The sequence below is a fragment of the Apodemus sylvaticus genome, chromosome 14, assembly GCF_947179515.1.
Source record: "Apodemus sylvaticus chromosome 14, mApoSyl1.1, whole genome shotgun sequence".
In the NCBI taxonomy this organism is placed as follows: domain Eukaryota; kingdom Metazoa; phylum Chordata; class Mammalia; order Rodentia; family Muridae; genus Apodemus; species Apodemus sylvaticus.
The window spans coordinates 56,918,007-56,940,045 of record NC_067485.1 but is presented as its reverse complement, the minus strand read 5'-3'; the positions used below and the strand labels follow the sequence as shown (position 1 = coordinate 56,940,045).

The 22,039-nt window shown below is 46.5% G+C and overlaps 1 protein-coding gene across 2 annotated transcripts in view; it reads left to right on the top strand.

Moving 5' to 3' along the window:
* The window catches only part of Svil (supervillin), a 184,626-nt gene that overhangs the window by 59,121 nt on the left and 103,466 nt on the right, over positions 1 to 22,039 (top strand). The window contains exon 1 of one of the 2 annotated variants that reach the window (XM_052157227.1): positions 8,930 to 9,001. The exons of the other annotated variant lie outside the window; for it this stretch is intronic. The gene's annotated coding sequence lies outside the window, so the exon portion shown is untranslated. Of the gene's footprint in view, positions 1 to 8,929; positions 9,002 to 22,039 lie in introns of those variants that run through there. 2 annotated transcript variants of the gene reach the window in all.

Below are 22,039 nucleotides of genomic sequence, written 5' to 3'. Positions count from 1 at the left end.
AGGGATGTAGAATAACTATATTGTGGAGTATCTAGCAATTTAGAATGAGTGTATCATGAAGGATCCACTCAGGAAAATGAACGTATTGTGCAGGATTCCTCTTTGTAAAATGATTGTAGAGTTGAGAATTCAGGATTGTAGAATGATTATGTTGTGGAGAGTCCAGATTTGTAGAATGATGATACTGTGGAAGGTCCAAATATATATAATAACAGTATTGCTGCAGGTTCTGCTCTGCAGAATGACTGCCCAGTGGAGGGTCTAATCCTGTAGAATGACTGTATAGTGGAGAATTTAGCACTGTAAGCCATACAGGTCCAACATGATAGTACCTTGCAAGATCCAGTCTTCTAGTGTTACTGTACTGCAGAGTGCACAGTGTCATAGATGATTGAGCAATGGAGGGTCCAGTTCTTTGTAATAACTGGGCTGTGGTAAGTCCATCTCTGTAGAATGACAGTACTGAGGAAGGTCTCCTTCTATAAAATGACTGTACTGTCAAAAGTCCAGCAGTGAATAATGGCTGTACTGTGTATGGTCCAGTACTGTGATGAGTCCACTGCTGTAAGATCACTGTACTCTATACTATAGAATGACTGTATTATGAAGAGTCCATTGCTATAGGATAAGTGTAATGCGCAGTGTCCAGTGCCTTAGAATGACTGCACCTTCGAGTGTCCATCTCTGTATTGTCAATGGTCCAGCAGTGTAGAATGACTATACTGTGCATGGTTCAGGGCTAGAATATCTTTACTGTTCCGAATCAAGCGCTGTAGGATGATTTGTACCATATAGCATTCAGCACTGCAGAACTATTGTGCTGATGTGTATATAGAATGTTTGTAATGTGGAGTGTCTATCACTTTCTGTACTTTAGAGTGTCCAGTGCTGTAGAATGACTGAACTGTGGAGGATTTGGAGCTGTAGGCGTACTGTACTATGGATGGCACTATGATATAGAATTACTGTATGTAAAGTGTTGTACAATGACTTTTGTGTGCACAGTTCCTTGCTATAGAATTATTATACCATTGAATGTCCAGTGTTACTGAGTGACTCTAGCATGTATGATCCAGTGATATGAGTGTTCGGTGTTATTGGGTGACTACCATGCAGGATCAAGTGTTATAGAATGAATGTACCGAGCAAGGTTCAGTGCTATAGAACAAGAGTAACATAGATTGTCCAGTGCTATCTGACAGTACTATGAAGAGCCCAACAATGTGGAATGACTGTGCCATGCGTGGTCCAGCTGTAGAATGACTTTATTGTGATGGGAACAGTGCTGTAGAATCACTATACTACAAAGTGTCAAGTGCTGTTGAATTATTATACCACTGAGGGTCTAGCTCTATGGACTTAACCATACTATTGGTTGCCCTCATTGTAGGTTTATTGGCTTTTTGTGTTGCCATGATGCACCCATTATATGTTCTGAGCAGGGTAAGGCTAGGATCCTCTCAGGTTGCAGAATATGTGCTACTAGCTGAGTGGTGCACTTTTCTGAGAGCATGCTCTCCTCAAAGACCACATCAGTCCCCCTGTATCCAGTATACATAAGTTTCTGGTATTCTGGGTGTCTTAGTTAGGGTTTTACTGCTATGAATAGACGCCATGACCAAGGCAACTCTTATAAGGACAACATTTAACTGGGGATGGCTTTCAGGTTCAGAGGTTCAGTCCATTATCATCAAGGTAGGAACATGGCAGCGTCCAGGCAGGCATGGTGCAGGTGGAGCTGAGAGTTCTCTATCTTCATCTGAAGTCTGCTAGCAGAATGCTGGCTTCCAGGCAGCTAGGATGAGGCTCTTAAAGCCCACACCCACAGTGACACACCTACTCCAACAAGGCCACACCTACTCCAGCAGGGCCACACCCTCTAATAGTGTCACTCCCTGGACTGAGCATACACAATCACACTGGGCAATAGCACAAGTACTCCCCCTTTTCTGACAGTCCCTGGGAGGAACATAGGTTTGTTGTGCTCTTCACTCAGTGATAGGCTGGTGTGTAGGCCTAGCAAGGGAAATCATGGTGCTGCTGTGCCTGGTGATACTGGTAGTTATGTAGAAAGGAGAAGGTCTGAGAAATCTTTGCTAGTGCAGGAAATCCTTACTCATTTGGATATGTCCGTCAGCTTTGCCTCACTTGAGAAGAGGCTCTTGGGTTCTGCCATTCCATGTCCACTGCTCCAGAGAGACAGAAAGTCCCTATTTTTAGATATCTAACAGCCTAACTGGAGCTTGTCACACTTCGTACATCTCTGGTTACTCATAGGACTCTTACTCTGGTGTCCAGGAATGTGAGGTTGGTCCAGCTGAAAGCCAGGCTGTGTCCCTGGAGTCTGGGCCAGCCTCACCCCTGGCAAACTCCCCTTTCATTTTGATTGTGAGGCCAGCACTGTCTGGGTCGAGCCTTGTGTCACAGCCATTGCTCTGTAGCAGTGGCCACTTGGGAGAATCAGCTGCGTCATTTGTCCAACCCACTGACTTACAAATGACCCTGGAGATCAAAAGGTCTTCATCTGCTGCCAGTTAAGTTTGCCAGAAGCTTTCAGAAAGAGAGCATAGACAGACAGACTCCTCAGACTGCCTGAATGACTGACAAAGCAAGGGACTAACTGGAAACCATTATTACTGAAGACATTTATCTTGTCAATACAGCTGAGTGGCTATGGTATAGATAGCCACAGAATTAGACCCACACTGATGCATGGATGTAGATACTAGGAGACCATGCATGACCCTGTTAGAACCCTAAGCTCTTTGAAAAAAAAATGACTGAATCCAAGTCTCTTCCTGACATAGCAGGAATCAGGATACTGCACAAGTCCTGGCCATGTAGCTTTTCATCTCCTGGAAGTGAACATCCCTAAAAAGATTTCCAGTAGCTGCTCAAGTTCATTGCTATTAAAAAGCAGGATTTTGGAGGATTGTGAAGGAGAAGCCCTAGAGGATTGTGGCCTTGTTTTCCTTTTCCTGGTCAGGCTCTGACGTCACCATTATTTTAGAACAAGAAGGGACATAATGAGACCAAGGCTGCTACCCAGAATCACTTGGGCAGCCCCACTTAGTTGGTTTTCTGAATTATGCAATTTGTGGTTGATCCTGGGAAGAAGCAGACAATCTTGTAGCTGCATTAAGACATCTAGGGGCTTGGAAATGTGCTAGCCCCAGAACTCAGATAAAGAGGCTGGATTAAGTAGCATGCAGCTAAAATGCCAGCGATGGGAAAGGGGAACCACGAGCATCCTTGGGGTCACTGGCCAGTCTGCTGAGTCTATCAGCAGTCCTAGATCCTGATTAAAAAAAAACAAGCTAGAGAACAGATACCACATGAAGGATGATACCCAAGGTTGACTTCTGCCCACCCCTCACACGTGCATACACAAACATCCACATCCACACACATATTAAACAAAAGAAAACAGAGAAAAGAAGCAGAGGAACAGAGGAAGAGAGGATGGGAGAAAGGGAGGGAGGGGAGGATGAGTGAATGAATGAATGAATGAATGAATGACTCAATCAATCAACGAGTCTTCCCGCGAGTGCTTTTGATACTGGTGTTAAGAGGTTCATATCATGAGCATATAAAAAAGATCATGAGCCCCTTGTCTGCCTTTTCAGGACCAGGGAAGGGTTTAGTGAAATTTTAAGGGTGGTGAGGACTTTTCTGGGAGAGTATGAGAGGAAGGCATTCCCTGGAGACAGGACCACCTTACTACAGCAATACAGCCTGTGTGGCTGCCGACGGTTGTGTGCATGTGACTTGATGGGGTGGTAGTGATGTGGCATGCTACTAAAGAGGTGTGAGGGTTGTGCGCGTACCCGGTAAGCATGCTTTCTCACCTTTGTGTTCTGCCAATAGGACTGCGCTGGATGACACCTGAGAAATTCCTCCTGGTGCTCTAGGGACAAACCAGTTCTCTGTCTGTAATGAGATCACCTCGAGGCTAAGTGTAATTTCTCAAGTATTTATAAAAGACTATTATTAGACCTCTTCTTTAAACAATTTAATGTTAAAGTTTGGCAAGCAAGGTGAAGAATAGCTGTTACCCACCCGTCCAGTGGCTGCAGTTCCTCACAGGTCCACTCTGAAAGCCAAAGCTAGAAAGGAAGCCAGAGAGCCTGAAGGGTAGCTCTTGAAGGCCAGTCAGGAAGCAGCAGACTGGATGATCTGAGCGGCGCCTTTGAGGAAGAGAAGGGCTTAGGAGGCGCCTGTAACAGTCCTGACTTAACGCTGAGAGGAAACAGACAGGAAGCCCAAGGCCACACAGCAAGATTCTGCAGTTGGGGTAGACCTGACTCCTGGTTTGAGGGACTGAGATGTAGGTAGGTTAAGGGCTGGTCACTTGAGAAAACAGGATTAATTTCCACACTCAGAGCAGATGTATGTCACATTATTTGTCTTGAGTTTCCCGTTCCTGGGTGACATCCTGGGAGGCTAGAGAGATGGCTCAATGGCTAAAGGGCTTGTTGCACATGCGTGAGGACACAAGCTTGGTCCCCAGTACCTGTATGAAGAGCAAGCCACATTCACCTGGGACTAATGCTTATCTGCTTATCTAGTTATCTGGTGGTTGCTTTGCCCCTTACACCCCTTAATAGCTGTAGGGGGCAAAAAGTTGCCCCATTTTTGTTCATATAATTCCCAAGTAAAGACACAGAAACACTACATTTACACACAAGCTGTAAGCCTTGACTGGGCATATTCTGAGCTCCTCTAACCTATATTCAAACCGCAGGCCCCGTGTTACTTGCAGTCTGAGTTACCCGCCTGGCTTGTTTTGATCCATGTGTGACCTCAGGACCAGTGTCTCTCGGCCATGCGCCATCATCCATTGGTCTCTTGGCACCCCCCCTCCATTGTCATCCCCTCCTTCTCGTGGTCTCTCAAGACCCCTTACTAGATTCCAAGTCTCATCTTCTCCTCTCTGCCCAGTCGTAAGCCCCAGCCATTTATGGACCACTCAGGGATTACTGGGGAGCATTGTTTACAGTACATAGGTTAGTGCGGTGCTCCAAGACCAGGGCACAGAACTCAGCTTCTGAATACACAGTGCACAGACTATCCCCAACCTGTGACCCCAGGATTGGGGGTGGAGACAAGAGGATTGCTGGAGTTTGTTGGCTACCGGCCTAGACAGACAGACAGACAAAAACAGTAAGCTTTAGGGTCATTGAGAGACCCTGCCTCAAGGGAATAAAGTAGAGAATGATAGGGGAGGCCACCTGAAATCCTTCTCTGACCTCTGTGTGTGCTCATGGGTGCAGACAGCAGCACACGCATATATATACATACAGAGAGAGATGTACATAAACAGAGTAAACGAAAAAGAATTAATACAAAGAGGTCATGTCTCTTCAGACAGTGTCTCCCAGCGGGAATGTCATATACAGATACTATGTCTCTTCAGACAGTGCCCTCCAATGGGAACACCATTCAAAGAGATGTTATCTTATTGTCTAGTGTCCCTGTGGGAACAGCTTGCAAATTATGGAATGGGGTTGCAGCCTGGACACTGCCGTTGGCGCAGTCAGTAAATGAATGGAGAGTCATATAACGAGGACCCTCCTAGTTTTCTCTGTAGCCTGTTTACAGCGTCCTTACGCTGTGGTCCTCACTGCCTGCTTACTGCGTCCTTACCCTGTGGTCCTCACTGCCTGCTTACTGCATCCTTACCTTGTGGTCCTCACTGCCTGCTTACCGCATCCTTACCCTGTGGTCCTCACTGCCTGCTTACCGCATCCTTACCCTGTGGTCCTCACTGCCTGCTTACCGCATCCTTACCCTGGGGTCCTCACTGCCTGCTTACCGCATCCTTACCCTGTGGTCCTCACTGCCTGCTTACCGCATCCTTACCCTGTGGTCCTCACTGCCTGCTTACTGTGTCCTTACCCTGTGGTCCTCACTGCCTTCTTACTGCAACCTTACTCTGTGGTCCTCACTGCCTGCTGTCTGTTAACACAATATCATTGTGGAAAGTCATGCAAATGAGATTACACATCAACAGTCTAAGATTGGCTTTCTTTTGCTGAGCTTAGTTCCTGAAATATTTTTCCAGGTTGATACATGTGCCAATAGTTGGTTATTTTATACCATTCAGTAGTGGTATTTGATGGTCTGGATATGCCACAATGAAGATTTTATTTTTTGATTTTTGTTTATTGCTGTCCAGCAGCCCTAGGCTGGGCATACGTGCTGTGGGCCTATTATTGAACTGCTTATTCTGCACCAATGTCTAGTTTGCTTTTCTGTTGCTGTATTAAATATCATGACTGAAGGTAACTTGGGGAGAAAATGATTTATTTGACATACACTTCCAGGTCACAATTTAACACTGGAGGAGGAAGTTATTTCAAAAATTGAAGCAGAAACTATAGGGGCAGGTGACCTGCTGGCCTGCCCCCTCTGGCTCAGGCTCAGCCAGCTTTCTTGCATACAGGTAGCCCAGGGTAGCACTGGCCACTGTGGACTGGGTCCTTGCCTATCAATCACTGATCAGTTCCCCACCAACACGGTCACAGCCAGTCTGATCTGAATTGACACTCCCTCTTTCCAAGTGACTCTTGCTTGTACTGAGCTGACCATAGAACTGTCCAGGACGACCACAGATCTGTGTATACGGAGGCGTGTCTTTCATCAATATCTCAAGATCATGGTGATTATACCTATGCAGTCTCCCTCAACATGGCATGAATCAGTTTCCCCATATTTTTCCTTTTCTTGATTTTTAGCAAATTTTAGAATAAGCTCAGAATTCTTTCGTGTTTTTTGATAAGAATTATGTGATGCTCACAGACCAATTTGCTATTGGTATCTTTGCTATTGGTGTCCCCCAATCCATAAACATAGTCCATGTCTACTGATATGTTGAAATCATCTTGGATGCTTTTCATCAGTGTTCTCTGCTTTATCACTGGCTTATATCTCAATAGTTTACCTTTTTGGAATGATGGTAAGTTGTATTTTACTTTTCTAGTGTTCATTTTTAATATAAAAGGCAGTATCATAGAATGAATTTTCCTTAGCAATGGTGATCCTTACGTCATTCCATGACAGAGTAGAATTTATAATGAAATGGATAGACAGTTCATCTACTTATTTTGAACAGAGTTTCTTTGTGTAGCCCTGGCTGTCTTGGAACTCTCTTTGTAGGCCAGGCTGGTCTTGAACTCAGAGAACCACCTGCTTCTGTGTCCTGAGTGCTGGGATCGAAGGTACACGCCAGCAAACCTAACTTGACATACAGTTATTCAGTAATAGTCATTACTGTTAAAGTAGCAGTGATCAAGAATAGCACGTGAGAAATGGTTCCTTAGCAAAGACACTGGCAATACCTGAGTCTAGTAAAACTAAATTCTTAGCACTGATTTGAGCTCATTTGAGTTTTACATTTTCTTACAGCGTTTTGTGGGGTTCTGGGTCTGGTGAGCATCTTCTGAGTCAGTCTGAAGCTTGAGGAGCTTGTTTAAATTGATTATATGATTAAAATTCATTGGGATCTAGATCATCAAAGTCATAAAGGATAAAGAAGAGACTGGGAGCTCAGCCTCCCTGACTCCAGATCCGTCAGCTAGAGTGTGTGGGGCCGTGAGCATCTGCTCCGGCTCATGGCGGCTGGGTGTCTACCCAGACACATCGGATCTGTTAGGAAAACAAAGCTGTTGTGGCAGCAGTGATCCAACATTCTTTTCCCGTTTTCCCATTTTCCTCATAGCTGCCATATTGTTTTCAGAAATTTTTATTTATTTTGACTTCTCTTGGCTGCAGAACAAGCTTAACATTGCTTGGATTCATATGTCAAGCAAGGCGGACATATTTGTGTACATCTCTAATCCCAGCATTCAGGAGCCTGGGGCAGGAAGTTTGTGAGTTTTAGCCAGCCTGGGTTGCATAGTGAGTTCTAGGCTAGCCTTGGCTACCTAGCAAGAGCCTGTTTTAAAAACACAATAAACAAACAAACACAAGGTTCAAAACAGTTAGAGTTGGGAGATAGCTCAGTGGAGAAGAGCACTTGCTATGCAAGCCAGAGGACCCCAGAATCCTCAGAGCTTAATGTGATGATGTGACTTTTGTGGGTCCTCTAGCCTCAATGTCAAGGGGATGGAGACAGGCAGATCCAGGGAGTTCACTAGACAGGCCACCAGCCTGAAATAGAATAAGAAGCTTCAGGTTTAGGGAGAGAACCCACCTGCCTCATGGCAGAAGGCTCAGAGCCAGAAAAGCCCCCGATGTCCTCCATTGGCCTCTCATGTATGCACATGGACATGCACATTGTGTATATACAGGCACACACCACACACACACAACGTCAGATGGCACTTAAATGGGATAAAATAAACCTAAAGATGAGGGAACCACTAAACATGTGAGAGAGAACACAAGATGCAAATTGCAACTCAAATTGGATGCCAAGTTGTCCTGGAAACTTTTGTGTCATAGTCATCTGGAAGTGGATTAAAAATTGGCTTGACAAACTATCTTAACCCTTGATCAAAACAGACCGAAGCCAGTGTCCAATTGCTACACCTCTCCAGGGAATCTGCTGTCTGTTTTTTAAGTCAGCACATTAAAAACGTACATATTTGTAAGGCTATGGTGCTTTGATCCATGGATGGAGTCGAGAGATTTAGCTTTTCCATCCCCACAGACAGTCCCCTTTCCTCACGGCTGTAGCATCCTTTCTGTATCTTAACCCACACAGCACAGCAGCCTCATCTTTTCACCTGAGCGATGATTGTGTCTTAGGGATCCATGTTGTCCTGCAGGGTTAATTACTGACAGGGATTCTGACCGTTGTTGTCAGCCCTCCACACTCCTCGCTGCTGCAGCTGGTGGTCTGGGAACGTGACACTCAGAGGCATACCAGCCGGAGGCCCACACAGCACACAGCTTTGCTCTCAGCCCACGACATAAGGAGCCTCGAGATCTACATGGAAGCGATCTCAGACCATTAAGACTCAGCCTTATCCTAGTAACAGCAAGGATGATTGCCCTGGTAAGTACTTTTGTAAACGGAGTTACAGTATTTAGTTTTGGTGTTTAAAAAGTGCAAGTGGCCATTTAAGAAGTGATTGCAATTGGTTTTTTCCCTTCTCTGCTTTTAGTGGTTAAGGACTGTCCAGTGTTGAGTCTCGCTGACCAGGGGGGATTAAACCTGGGCTGTAAGGGAAATATTCACGCAGCTTTACAAAATACTTCTGACTGCTGTTTTCTACTGATGGGGCGGGCATACTAGCCAGTATAGAGAGGGCTACACTGGCACAGTTTATAAAGGCAGGTGCTACCATGTGTGCTGTGTCACTGCATACCCTCTGTCCGTGTCTTCTCTCTGTGTGGTGTTTCGGATCCGGGTTTTTGTGTTAGTTTAAGTCCTAACGTGGGAGGCATGTTTTCTCATCTGACACTATACTGTCACTTCACTCTGTAGGGCCCGCTGTACCTTTTTAATTTCTCTATAAAACAAGAGACAATGCGACCAATTGAGTTGCTTTCAAAGTGGCTGCTGGCCAGGCCTGTTGCAACAGCTGATGGCTCTCTCAGTGTCAGGAGCTATTTCTGCTCCATTAGCCGCTATCAGGCCATAAAAGGCTGGTCCCATGTGGAGTCGCCACATTGCCTCTGACTGTGTCCTCCACCGCAGTGTCCTCAGGTTTCATGCGGATTTACCCAGTAATGGATGACTCCGCCAAGACCAGACTGGGCAAGCGCAGCCTCGAAGACACCAGGGGCCTGGGGACTTCAAAAAGAAGACTCTTTTTATTAGTATTTTGGTGTTCTTCCTTCAGAGAAACTCTTGGGATGTAGCCCTCACCTATTTCCTGAATCTGGCATCTCAGCCCTCTGGAAAGCACCGGTCTAAATATACCCTGCTGTGAATCACCCCGCTGATAGAGGCCTTGCCTTGTTTGCTGAGCACTGATCTTGTGCAGTGCTGCTGATCTAACTTGGGAAACTTTGCTTTTTGTTTAGTCTTTAGAGATAATATTCATCGAAGAGACTCTACTCAAGGATACCCAAGGCTGAATTAGAGGACATATCTGGTTTTTGTTTTTGTTTTGTTTTGTTTTTTTCTTATTACAACAATAAGGAATTGTACTGTGTTCCTGGCCTCTCTCACTTAGAGGAACAAGGATTACACAGAAATTTGAAGTAAGTGAAAAATCTTTCTATGTATCTAAAAGCAGCTGTGTATCTGGAAGAAGCTCTCTGTGGGCTTGCTTCCTGGGGAGTTGTTGATTCAAAGCTTCGCAGTTTCCTGCCAGGACATGCTAGTTACTGCAATTACCCCTTGGCTATCCTGGGGTGTAGTTTAGGGGTTTGGAAAGATTGGATTTTCTTACAAACAAAAGGACCTACTTTATAACACAGAGAGGTTTATTACTGACAATTCGCTTAATGTAACTTAGTAAGTCCTGTCTACCATTTAGCATTTGAATTTGGAATTAAAGGATTTTTTCAATACAGGATGTCACTTTATTTCACATCTTTCTGTCTGTCTGTCTGCTTTCTTTCTTTCTCTCTCTCTTTCTTTCTATGTATCTATGTATCTTATCTATCATCTATCTATCATCTATATCTATCATCTATATCTATCATCTATATCTATCATCTATCTATCATCTATCATTTATCTATCATCTATCTATGATCTATCTATGTACTATCTATCTATCTACCTACCTACCTATCATCTATTTATCATCTGTCTAATCTATTTGTATATTTGTCTATCTGTCTGTCTGTTTATCTGTCTATCTGTCTACCTGTTTATTGTCATTCATTGTGGTGTTGAGTACAAACCCCAGGGCCCCCAGCATGCTCACCACGTGTTCTTCCACAGGGCTGCTCCCCCGGTCCTAACTCGTGCTATTAATTCATGTAAACTGCAGGCGCCGGAGTCTGTGTGTGCCTACTCTTTGCTTTCAGGCCAATGCTGCTCAGATTCTGTAAGTCTGACATCTAGAACACTGGCTTAGGTCCAGAATCTTAAAAACTCTCACACGAGGCTCTAAGTTTCTCACTGTAGTTCAATTTAAAAATTTCCAATAAGGGGTGTTGCCATGCCTTTTTAATCCCTGGAGAGAGGAGAGCCCTGGAGCCTGTCCTTTAATTTGGTGATTTGGGGCTGGAAAGCAGTGGTGAGTTATCGAACATAGCAGGTGGATTTGACACGTCCCCCCTGACAGAATAAAAAAGATGACTTTTCAGTAGTGTATGACACAAAGAAGTATGCACAGCCGTTATTATTTATAGAATATTTATAGTGAGGAACATCACTGGGGAGCCCACTGGAAGCTGTGCCACAGGCGAAATAGACTCTACTATACATACCCACAGCTGATGTGCAAGGGACTCAGTTGCAAAGGGTCAGCGTTCAATTTGCATGCTGTATATAGATGCATAGAGGGTTTCTATGGCCAAGAGTGGTATCTCTGGCTGAGAAGAACTGTAATATGACTTGTGAACACACACACACACACACACAGTGGTGGCAAGGGTCAGGGTGGGGCTACCCCTCTCGATGAGCCAGGAGAGCTGTTGGACAAGCCAAGCAATTGAATGTTCTGCTAGAAATAGGGCCTCATGTCACCCTTTGAAGGTGAGGAGCTGTGACATAGGTGCTGAGGGGAGGTGGGTTGTGACTGACATTGTTCCTCCTATGGGACAAGATGATGCTTGTCAGCTAACCTCTAGAGAGTGGCTTTTAATAGATCAGTTGAACTATCAATATTTTTAGTAGATCAGTTGAGCATAATCTTCCCAGTTTGATCTTGACCTTCTATGGCCATCCCCCTTTCATACGAAAGACACTTGCTTATCTTTGGTTGCACTTTTGGGACATCTGGAAGAGGGACTTTTAGTCCCTAATGCATCCCTTTGAGAATACCTGGGGACCTTAAATGCTCTACAGCAGAAGACTTACAGGCACGGGCAAAGCCTTTAGATTTTGCAAGGATGCCCTGGGAACTGCAGCAGGCAGGGTCACAGGCCATGGGCAGTTAGCCAGTGGAAACCACCTCCATTGTTGGGACCTGGCTTGATGAACAGGAAGTCATGTCCCCAGGGTCTAGCTGTCTAGACCCTTTAAGATGACCCTTGTGTTATAGCATTAGGGTAGGGAATGTCTTGCCAGAATGACAAATATCTTCCCATCTAGAATGTCCTGGAATTTCCAGGCATCTTCGCTTGTTCCCCAGGCCTCTGTGTCTGTCTGTGATGTGACAAGCCACCTCGTGGCCAGCCTTGTCTCCCACCTGCGCTTTGCTGCTAGTGGGCTCCCTTTTCTTTCGGCTCCTCCTGGGTGTGTCCAGTCGAATATCAGAATGTTCTTTGTAAACAAACTCTTACCGTGCCCTTCCTCGCAAGTGTTTTCGTCATGTTCCTCTCTGCCCTGTGCTACTATCCATACCTGTCAGCCTCTCCCTCAGGATGCTCCTACCACCAGGCCTTTGCTGGCATCCTCTTCAAAATGCTCTGCGTGCCCGCCTGGGAGATGATATCACATGACATGGGCCAGAGTGTCCCCTTACTATCCGTCTCTGGCTCCAAAGACCTTGACACGAGCTTCTACTGTAGAACATCCTGGTGTCCTCCCTTTATAAAGGGGGTGGGGTACCCAACAGGCATTGGGTCTCACTACCCTTAATCTTATCTTACCCAGTGGCCATTCCACTACTGTAAGTTGTTTGGATTGGATTGAGTTGTAGTCGCATGTGGCTTTGTCATAATTGATGCCATGCTATGCTCTGTCAGAAGCTCGGGGCATTTTTCTTAGAATATCCACTGTGAGCCCCAGTGCTCTCTGTTATATGATATCTTTTTCCTCACATCTAAATATGCATAGAAAGATGTCTTCCTGTTACAAGTCTGACAAGATTTCTGGATGCATGCTTTTGCCAACACAGGAAATTGAGGTGCATTCAGCAAAGACAGTCTGTTCAATGTTGGAGTCTTGCCTGAGATGAAAAAAAAAAAAAAACTCACCTGAGTCCTTGACTTGAGTACTTTTCTCTATTAGGCATTGTCTCAGAGTAGCACTTCCTGGGAGGGGTCTTGTACTGTTGCCCTCCTCCTCGGAGACAGCAGCACTTTGGTGTGGTTCAGAAAGGTCTCTGCCTCTCAGAGACACTTATTATGGGTGGTTCTGAAGAAAGCATGTATCTCACTCTGAAAGTCAACCCTCTAAACCCAAACAGGTTTCTAACCTGGACAGAGCTTGGTTTTCTGTAAATGCAGTGTAGGCCCAGCTATGCTCTTTGCCTCAGGATCAGTGATTTTTCCCTTCGCTGGTGTAGGCTTGCTCATTTCTCCTGGTTGCTGGGCATCTAGCTCGGGCAGAGCACTGGACTCAGTGGTGGAAGGTCCAGTGACTACATTCCCTGAAGAGACTCAGAGAAGAACATAGTGAAGCCCCCATGCCTGTCACACTGCAAGTGCCACACAGTGAAATAAACCTGCCCTGGCGTGTGCCTTCCAGGGCTGCAGTGTGAACACTGCATGGGGGCTTTCCCACATCCAGAACTCCTGAGGCACGCTACCCTCAGTGTGCCCACTCCACCAAGGAATGACCGGGAATTGGGGGGGACTGGATTTGAATGTAGACCTATATGGTGTCACCTCACATCTTATAACTCCTGAATGCCAGTGTGGCTTCAATTGTAATAGTAATCGCCAGCTGCCTTAGTCCATATTCTGGGTAATGTATAAAGAAAAGAACATATTTCTTACAGTTCATATCCAAGGCTGTTTCAGGTAAGGAACAACATTGTTGGGACCTCTGGCAAGGCCCAAGGCATCATGGAGTTGCAGAACATGTCCGAGGACAGAGCGTCTCTTGGCTACCCTATTAACACATCCACACAGAGGCTGATGTGGCCCGATTGCCTCCCAAGGCTCCTACCTACAATTACCATTACCACGTGGTTTGGAGATCCAGGCTCTGGTGAAGCTTGAGGGATAGATTGAATGTGTGCAATCAAAGAATGTGTGCATCAAAGAAAGAAGGGGAAGAGGAGAGAGGGGAAAGTTAGGAAGGAAGGAAGGAAGGAAGGAAGGAAGGAAGGAAGGAAGGAAGGAAGGAAGGAAGGAAGGAAGGGGGAGATGGAGGGGGGAGGAGGGAGAGGCCTTACAGACTGCTTTGTCCTCTGGGACCCATTCCTGTGTTCTCTGAAATGAAGTTCCTGGTGGGCTGCATGGTAGAAGGCTTCCCAGAGGCCTACTTCCTACTTCAACCAGCCCCTCTCAGCTCTAGTGCTGCCCTTCTGTCTCTGTACCTTCTGTGGTGTATCTCCCATTTCTCTGACTTTGAACTTCTGTCTTCTTCCTGGCTCGGGTCTCTTTGTGTGGAAAACATACTCAGGTTTCTTCTAAATAAAGCTCCCCTGACCTCCAGCCCGCTCTCCCTTCTTTTCTGCCAATGACTTTTAGAACCCACTCAACCCTCCTGCTGCTCCTGTCCAGCCTTGTGAGCACCTCTGCAGCTGACCACTCTGTGGGGAGCCCGCCTCAGGCCTGGGCCGGTGAAGTAAATGCCTTTTTCTATAGTCTGTGCTCTTGAACTCTACCATGGGCCTTAGCATTCCTATTCTCTGCGTTTCCATTTTTAAAGTTTTGAATTCATAGCATGCTAATGGCCTCTGTGTACTGTTTCCATACTTGCACACACACACACACAGACATGCACACATATACACACATACATATACACATACCCTCCCACATAAACCTGTACACATACATATACTCACAGACATACACACAAATACACACACACACACACACATACACATACACTGCCCCTTCCACTCCCCAGTCTCTCATATTCATATTTATATACATATTTTATATATATTTATATATTTTGAAAGTATTTTAATTATCTCCTGTTTCTCCATTTGCCTACCTGTCCACCTAGGACACAGTGCCTACACTGCTTGTCACGCAGTAATGTCTGGGGCCTGTTCATGTTGGGTGGAAGGTGTTCATGTGTGATTCTTAGCTTTTCACTTTGTGATTAAACACTGTGTTCTAGTTAGCTGTGTGAACATTCGTAGTCTATATGGCTAGCATTGGTAGAATTATGCATAAAACACAGAGTCAGATTCGGAGTGGCCATCAGCAACCTTTATACATACTGCACTGTGTGTGTGTGTGTGTCCGCACACGAGTGTGTGTGTGTGTAGGGACGTATGCACAGGTTTGTGTTTGTGTGTGCAGGTGCACTTATGTGCACAAGCGTGTAGCTCTACCATAGGTCAATGTGGTGTCCCCTTCTCGGTTGCTCTTCACCTTAAGTTTGGAGGCACAGTGACTTACTGATCCTGGAGCTCAGCCCCTAGACTCCCTGGCCAGTGAACCCCAGGGATCTATATACCTGCGCCCCCATCCCGATACCATGGTTACAGGCTTCTGCATCCAGACTCAGATTTTCAAGCTAGTTCATCAAGTACTTTACTACCTGAGCTGTTTTCCCCAGCCCCACACTGCCAGCTTTCAGCCTTTTAGTTAATCGCAGGCTTCTTGACTCCTGATGGATTTTACTTTTGCTCTGAGCACACAGGCCCTGTCTGGTCACTTGGGGTCTGCTATGTAGTCACCTAACAAAAAAATGCTTGTGTATCTTCAGAGACATTAAGACTTCAGAGACTCATCTGTTTTAAGTAAATGTTGTATTCTGAAACATGGTATGGAACTCGACTCCATCTCAGCAGAAATACAACACATTCACGTGTTATTGTTTGTTTATTTTTGTACATGTGTTATGCAATCTGCAAAGCAAAACAGTCCAGCTCAAAGTGAAGGAGAGTGGGGGGCTTTCAGCTTCAAATATATTGAATTAAGAAGTAGCTTAAGGGAAGACATCACCTTTGGAAGGTTTTATACGCACACGATCTTGGTATTGTGGTGCTGTTGAGTGTAAGCTAATGCCGGTGGTCATGAAGTTGAGCTGTGCTTGTCTGTGTTGTGTCTGGCTCACACCATGAGTGGCTGCTTGTTACGAACACAAAATGGCATTTTGATTGTTCACAGATATTGTTTCTGATTCTCGATCAGCTAATTGTATAGATCTGAGTGAGGCTAGACAAAAGGGGGGCTTGGGGAACAGGATGGGGTGTAGCTCAGTGGTAGAGCACTTGCCTGCATGAACAATGCCCTGGGATTTATACCAGCATTGCAAAAGAAACAAAGAAAAAAACAGGAGGAAGAAAATGTAAAATTCAAAAGACTCAGTTGTTCTGTTACTATGAGATGTTCATTTTAGCCAACCAAACACAGCCATTTGGCTTTATGCTCTCATACATTTTTTTATTGAAAGTGATAAATTTTTAAATGTTTTGATTAGATTTGAGACGTGGTGCTGGCGATGAGGATGACTGAAAGCTGTGAGGTGTGTTTTACCTACAGAGGACCAGAGCCTTAGTGATGTTTGCGTTTTCTTCTTTTGTTTCTATTGTGTCTGGGAGAAGATGGATTGGGGAACGTGCTGGGAACTGATGTGGACACCAAGGACAGCTCATTGGGGTGGTTCAAGGGTTTGCTTCCTGCTCCCAGCAGAGAAGCCTGAAATTGGGGGTGTCTGACCTTTCGGACTGCCTCAAGCCATGGCTGGGTAGAGGTCACACTGTGACTTAGTGTGTTCTTCAACCTCTGGACCTTGGTGGTATCTTTCGTGTGAAGAGGTCCTTTCTATGAATTTCTGTTCTGTAACACAGACCTTTCAGAGACTAACATATTTGATCATTCCTAGGTAGTGGCTCAAGAAGAGATGCAGGGGGAAGGAAGAAATGGCTGGAGGGAGGCTCTTGCTAAGTCTTCCTGTCCTGGGCTGTGTCTGCTTCAGGGCACCCCCATTGCTTGTCTGTTGGCAGGTTACCCCCTTCCTCCCCAGCCCTTTGTGTTGGGAGTTCACCTCCCTCTCTTCAGATTAAACCCTTACCACTCCTTTTGTATACATTTAAATACTCAACTTTTCTTTCCTCTAATCTGACTTCCTCTCTCTTCAGGACTTGTTTTTCTTTATTCTTCTGTGAATTACTGCTGTGGCCATAGCTAACCCAGCAGGGACAGCAGGGAGGGGGAGGGGAGAAAGGATGCTCTTATTCTCCAAGTGGATGGTGGTTCTGCTGCCTCTGCCCCTTGGGTAGGTCAGGGCCTGGGGACATTCATCATCAGCGGCTACTTTCTGGGTACTTACAAGTGTGAGGGCTGGAGCAGTGGGAAACAGCGAGCTGTGTTCTAGGGGATGCTCGCTCGCTCGCTCGCTCGCTCGCGCACACCCGCCAGGCTTCTGCGGGTGCCAGGTCTGCTGCAGTGTAGAACTGACTCATCTGGAGCTGGAGTTTGCACCCCATGGCCTCTCCCCACCACCCAGCCACACCTCTGCTCTGTTTCTGTGACTCTGATCTCAGCATTGCATCATCACACACCCTCAGTGCATGTGTCTGCTCGTTCTTCGTCCACGGCTTGCATTTTCTGTCTCCTGTAATCCTTACCATTTATGCAGACTCTGTTCATAAGCTTTTTGTTTTTTAAATTTGCTTCGTGCAAGCAAGAGCAAGTCAGAAGCCTCTTCCTGACTTTTTAAGTCTGTGTTCTCTCTGCTGGCATAAAGTTCCATCCATAAGTGCTGATTCACTACGGAGCAAAGGTTGACAGCAGTCTCATCCAACCAGGGTCATTGACTTTACACCTTTCTGACTTTGTTCCAGAGCTTTATTAAAAGTGGAAACAGCTTCACCTGAAAGTTTTAATTTATTATTTACTTGCTGCAGTTGTGGGAATTGCGTCCATCGTGTTTGGGAAACTAGCACTCTACCATGGAGCACAGCCTCAGCTCCCTCCTTGGCTTCTTAATTTAAATTACTTTAAATTAAATTTATAGGCTGGGGCTGTTGAAATGGTACAGAGGGTAAGGTCCTTCCCTCAGGTCTTACTGACCTGGCTTCAGTCCCCCAGACCTATATGGTGGAAGAAGAGGACTGACTTGCCAGTGTTGTCCTCCGATTACATCCATTTCACTCCATCCCTCCCCACACACAGGAACAAAAAATAACTGTAATGATTTTTTCAGTTGCCAGGGATGGCCTTGAACATACTTCATAGCTCTGGCAAGTCTCGAACTTGTGAACCCCCTGCTTCAGATTTCTCAAGAAATTGGATTACAGGTTTGCTAGAAGACCATGCTGAGGATTGTGAAGTGACTTTAGAATGAGTTCAGTCCCATGAGATAAATGACTGTGTGTCAGGGGAGGGTCAGCAAGTCTAGTTTACATCTGAAACGCTGGGTCTGCAGGCTTTCGTTTTAAGCTGGTAACCTCTGGCACTGGTTTTATATGAACCAATCCATCCTCCCTGCCTCCCTGTGCTGTGATCCAGCCCATCCTTCCCTGCCTTCCTGTGCTGTGCTCCACTCCAACCCTCCCTGCTCCTTGTGCTGTGCTCCACTCCACCCCTCCCTGCTCCATGTGCTGTGCTCCACCCCTCCCTGCCTGCCTCCCTGTGCTGTGCTCCACCCCTCCCTGCCTGCCTCCCTGTGCTGTGCTCCACCCCTCCCTGCCTGCCTGTGCTGTACTAGGACCACTCTTAACTTTGCACATGTTGAAAGGGCCTGTTCGGCTTATGGCTCATGGGGTTATAAACATTTCATCATTTGTCCTTCACCAGATAATTATTTCATTAAAAGTAAATTACAATTATTTAGACACTCAGATGAAAGTACAAATCAGCTAGTGACTCTAAGACCTGAGAACAAATTTCCTTGGTATTTTAATGAGCGCAGTTCCATGCATGCAACTGACTGGCAGGAGAGCTCATCACATGTGCTGCCTAGATTCAAGAGATCATCTTCTTAAACACAGGAAGATACTGGAGGGTTCCTGGGGCAGGGGAACTGTGTCTCGGATGGCCACTGGAAGTGGTGATTTTGTTGAGTTGGTGCTTTAAGGTGAGGCCTGTGAACAGAGTATGGAAACTTGGGATACCCCATAGACCTCAAAGCTTTCCTCTTTCCAATGGCTCATGCAGTGGGTTGGGGGAGGGGCGCCCATTTGGAGACTTAAGATGTAGACCTGTGTATGAGGCTGGGTGTGCAGAGGAAGCATCTAAAATGGCGTGTTTCCAGAAGAAATTGAGGCTTGGATTTGAGGAATGTTTTTAGGGGAGCAGAGCATAGGGAGGCAGGGCGGGATGCACTGGAGCACAGCACAGGGAGGAAGGGAGGTGTAGAGTGGAGCACAGCACAGGGAGGCAGGGAGGGATTCGCTGGAGCACAGCACAGGGAGGCAGGGAGGGATGCACTGGAGCACAGCACAGGGAGGCAGGGAGGGATGCACTGGAGCACAGCACAGGGAGGCAGGGAGGGATGCCCTGGAGCACAGCACAGGGAGGCAGGGAGGGATGCACTGGAGCACAGCACAGGGAGGCAGGGAGGGATGCACTGGAGCACAGCTCAGGGAGGCAGGGAGGGATGCACTGGAGCACAGCTCAGGGAGGCAGGGAGGGATGCACTGGAGCACAGCACAGGGAGGAGAGGTCCACACGTGCATGCCCTCACACACGGGCAGCTGCATACAGTTTAGTAAGTTCTTTGAGGCCCTGACCACATGGAATGCTCATTCCCAGCTTCTGAATTATGCATACAAAGGGCCGCTCTTTAGCCTCCTCATCACCAATGGCATTTGAAGTCAGGCAGCCTCGCAGAGCAGGGCAGCATGGCGACCTGGGGCTGAGGGACCCTGCAGTCTCCACATGCACTTGTCCGTATCACGTGCTTCCTCTAATTTCTTGTTTGGGTTGTGGGGGAAGTTGGTTGAAATACATTGATGACAGCCTCAGGCAGCCCTGCAAAATACTTACTTCTTAGTCACCCAGTCCAGCTCTTTGGGAGGATTGACTTGAAAAGTCTGATTTAGGTGGGGGTGGGGCACTGAGATGGGTTGGTGAGGGAAAGTCCGTCATTAGAAGAGTTATTAATGCCAGGCACAGAGAGAGAGACGACAGTGTATGAAGGTCCTGAGGATTGTCCAGGCCCCAGCCCAAGAGACAGGCAGCGTGGTGGGAATTCTGAAGAGAGGAATCAGAACCCACACAGCAGCTGTGGGTCTCTTTTTTATGCCATTCAGAGGATGGGGCAGTCTCACAGCATAATCCAGCCACACGTGTTTTCACATGTTACCTCACAGGAGGCAGGAAAGTGGGGAACAGTATGTATACACACACACACACACACACACACACACACACACACACACACACACACACACCGTGTTCCCTTTGATGTAAACCCACCGTGGCTCCTAGAAGTCTCTCAGCTGCTTAGGTCGCCTGTTGGTGTCTGTGTGAAGAGAAGCTGCTTCAGGTGCTGGGGTCTGAGCAAAGGCTGGCTTCTAGCATCATGTCCATGCACCATGGTGGTCCCTAGTGGTTACGTGTTACACTGGGGATGGTGGAATCCTGTGGTGGATGTGCTTGCCTGGTCTGCTGGAGGCCTCTGGCCTTTATCACCAAAGGTGGTGGTGGTGGTAGTTTCCCTGCTAATGTTGATAGCTCACCAAACTGGCAGAGGTATTCCAAGTCAGAAGTCCCTGGGTGGGGGAAGGGAAAACAGGACTCTGCACTGTTCAGACTGGACGAATACAATGTGGCTCAGAGCTTACACAAGTGCAAAAGAGGCTTTGACTCGCATCAGTGTTAGAAACATTGCTGCCTTGCAGGAGAAGGGAGACAGAGAGATGGAGGGGGGGATGTTTAGTGACTTTCATTATAACTATAAGCCCACCACTGAGAAGAACAAAGCTACTCCTGGGCAGTGTAGGAATGTCCCCCTGAGGGCTTCGTAGGATCCAAAAGGGTCCGGGCTAGCTGTGCAGCCAAACTCCAAGGACTTGACCCTCGACCCTGTCAGAGGCTATGGCTCAGGGGCTATCCTGATGTCCTTTGGAAGCCTGATGGACGTCCGATTTCTAGGCCTCCTATTTTTGTGGGAAGCAGCTGTTATTTCTTATTAGACTAAACTGATGAAGCCATAGGTTTTTCTTCTCTGCTCAGTTTGTGTATGCTCTCGTGCAAGCAGCTGCTCCCTTAACCTGGATGACAGCTCCCAGACTGCGTGCTATCGCCTGTCTCTCTCCTCACTCTTGTGTTTTGCTTTGCAGTTCTGGGGATCTAAGCAGGGCCTCATACCTGCTAGACAAGGTCCCTGCCACTAGGCAGCACCTTTAGTCCTCAGCCTAACAGGTCCCTTCCCATTAATACACTTAGCTTTGCTGTGAACTTGTTGCCTTCCATGGGAGATTTCCCTCTGGTGGAAGCCTCCTCCCCTGTGAGTCTGGCTGCCACAGTGTTTTCTAAGCAGTTTCCAGCAGCCCCCTACAGAGAAGCACCGAGAGTTACAACAGTTACACAGGGCCTCCACTAAGTTCCTCACACCATTCTTTTCCCTTAAAATCAAACTGGATTAGATGGCATTTCACCAAATACAAGGCTTTCCTGTTTCTTAAAAAGAAAGAATGCAGTGGCCTGTTCTTAAGTAAAAAAGATAGGGCTAATTCCCCTCCTCAAATTAACCCTTGCATACAGAGCCCGTGAATACAGGGGTTTAAATGGATTAGTGATTGCATATCACAAACACTCCAACCCAGCTGTTGAGCTGATGGAGTTTTTAAATAACCAACGCAGTTGACTGAGTTATCACTTGGCCTTATTTGGTTTGTCAAGAGTAGTGAATATTTAGGGACACAGTAAGGAGAGTCCTCCTCTCTGTCTCCCTCCTCTTCTGTCCCCTCTTCTCCCTCCTCCTCTCTCTTTCTCTCTCTCTCCTCTTCTCCTTCCCTTTCCTTTGTTTCTTTCCCTTCCCATGTTTTCCTGTCTTCTTTGATTTCTCATATTCTCTTCTCTTCTGCTGCTTCTTTTCCTCATCTGCAGCCAGCAGGTCAAGACTTAACCACACAGCCATGGATATCTGTAAGTCCTCCTGGTTTCCGTGGATACCAAGATAATTTTGAAGACACAGATTTATCAAAGTCTACCTTTCAGG